Below are 2584 nucleotides of genomic sequence, written 5' to 3'. Positions count from 1 at the left end.
AGTAACAGGGAATTTTAATATCATCCTCAGTGTCGACACGCCAGTGACGTAACTTTCTGCTACATGGCCAGCCTTTTAAAGGAGCAGCAGAAGTGGATGGGTTACTGCTGTAGTCGTGACCTCACATTGTACCAAGACATGCTTAGCGTTTTTAATTAGTACAGATTGTTACTATGTATAAATGAATGTATGAGAGAAGAGGACAAGTCACAACACAAAATGATCTGGTCTACAAAAAAACAAAGGGATATAGAACCAGTGGCGTCGTTAGGTCCGATCATTCGGGGCTATTTTAAGCCTAGCCCCGAATATTTTCGCCGTGAAAAAGGAGGTGTTTATAACAAAACACAGCCTGTGTAACAGTGCGGAACTTGACTTGCAGTGTCCGAAGGTGTGATAATATTTATTTATTATAAAGGTAGATATAACCTCCACAATGCCGATGCCGATCGGCAGGTTGGGGAGGTTAACCCCCCCCCCCCTCTCGGTTTAAAAAAAAAAAAAAAAAAAGACAAGCCTCAGTCAAACTTGACTTAGCCCCTGATCTTTTCAATAGCTGGAAACGTCCCTGGATAGAACAACGCGTTTTTTGAGCGAAATGCCGGTAATGTGTCGCCAATACTCCTCTATTAAGTTTGATCAAAAATGAGGTGAAGTCAGGGACGTGCACAGGGGGGTTGCTCAGGTTGCCCGGGCAACTGCCCATATGCCCTGCTCGACTGACGTTGCCCTTCCGAGGGAAAATAATAATAATAATAATAATAATAATAAATCGTTCAATGGATACAGAATTTCATGTAGGCCTAGGCCTAGGCCTAGATTTGAAAATGAAAACAAAAAAAATCACCACTCAAAACATTTTTCATAAAATAAAAGTAGCCTCATTTTATGGACTTCAGGGGGAAGACACCAACCTTCAAACAGAGTTGAGAGTCTTCCATGCGTCGTACAAGTGTCCCAAGAAGACAGTCAAGGCTATGCTTGAAATATTCAAGGAAAACAATGCTCACATCATATTCCCCACACTGTTCAAACCCATTAAAATATATGCCACTCTACCCGTCTCCACTGCAACAGTAGAACGTTCTTTCTCAAAGCTGAAGCTGGTAAAAACAAGGCTCCGAAATCAGTGTGGTCAAGAGCGGCTGTCTGACCTCCTCCTGCTGGCCATAGAGAAGGACATAGCAATCGAAAAAAACAAGGTTCTGAAGATTTTTGTTGAAATGGCCCCTAATAGGTGGCTTCTCCTTTGAAGCTTTGCATTCTCAATATGTAAATTTGGAGAAAGTTATCACTGACTTGATAGGATATTGTTTTCAATTATGTTTCAATTAGTAGTAGTTAGGGTGATTGAGTGCTGTACTTATTTCAGTGGTTTACTTATTTGTATCAATATATTAATAAAGACCCTGTGCTTCATATAGCCTGTGAGGGGGGGGGGGTTTGCCCTTTCTTCAGGTCAGAGCAACTGCCCCTCAAAATTCCTGTGCATGTCCCTGGGTGAAGTAACCATGAACTACAGCAGCACTGAACTGATAAACAGTCAACCGTTAGTGTTGCTGAAGTGTCTACCAATGCTAAATTATTGAAATCAAGTTAAGCGGAATGTAACATTCACTACAAAGTGTATAGTAGCAGAGGCAGTTAAACCAAGCAAGACGAGAGTATAAGAAATGCTAGACCTTTACAACACATATCAGAACCACAGTCTGGAAATTGAATTGATTTTGCTTTAAAATACTTTTATTTATTTCTTTATTTTACTATAGTCATTTCAGTGTGTGGATGCCTTCCCCACATGGTTCTATTCAATACTGATTTTTTGTATATAAATATAAAATGTTTCCCTCTTGTTTAGCTTTATCTTTTGTCAAATGATTTTGTATCATTGATACTCTTTGCTTTTGTTTTAAATGCTACTTTTCAGTCAATTCAGTCAATCTGGTAATTACTGGTTTTTGCCTGGTAAAATTTATAAAAAACTGATAAAAACTTGCCGGTCAAAATGTCAGATAATAATGCTCATACAAAACATAGCTATAACGAAGGCTATCCCTAAACAGGACATTTGTGTTTTGACAGCGAAACAGCCTATTAACAGCCAACAGTACTTTTTTTGCCCAAAAAGGGTGCATTCTTTTATTGTGCGATACTTGTTACTAGGCCCACTACTATTCAACTTTGAAGCTTGACGTGGCTTATGCACATTTCAAGCTGCAAAGACACATTGAACACATTTGATTTCAAGTCGGCAGCAGAGAACTTTGCTGCAATGCAAAAAAGGAGAAATTAAAATGTTACCTGGTAGCCTATGTAGGCTACATTTGATACCATGTAGGCCTAGCAGGCTATAGATGTTACAGGTTACAGATGTTTCGTAATAGCCTACATTTTAGCGGCTAATGTTGAGGTTTTGCTCAATCGTTAGGCCTACTGTTCATTTTGCTTAACCTTTCATGTGTACGGTCACACCGGTGTGATTAGCTGTTCAGCACGTATGCTAAAACTGGTGCGGTTAGAACACTAGATTGGAAAAATTCTAGCTAATTTTAGCTTTGAGGAAACAGCGATTTAATGTTAAAAA

The sequence above is a fragment of the Megalops cyprinoides genome, chromosome 22 (assembly GCF_013368585.1).
Source record: "Megalops cyprinoides isolate fMegCyp1 chromosome 22, fMegCyp1.pri, whole genome shotgun sequence".
Classification (NCBI taxonomy): Eukaryota; Metazoa; Chordata; class Actinopteri; order Elopiformes; family Megalopidae; genus Megalops; species Megalops cyprinoides.
This window is presented reverse-complemented; position numbering follows the sequence as displayed.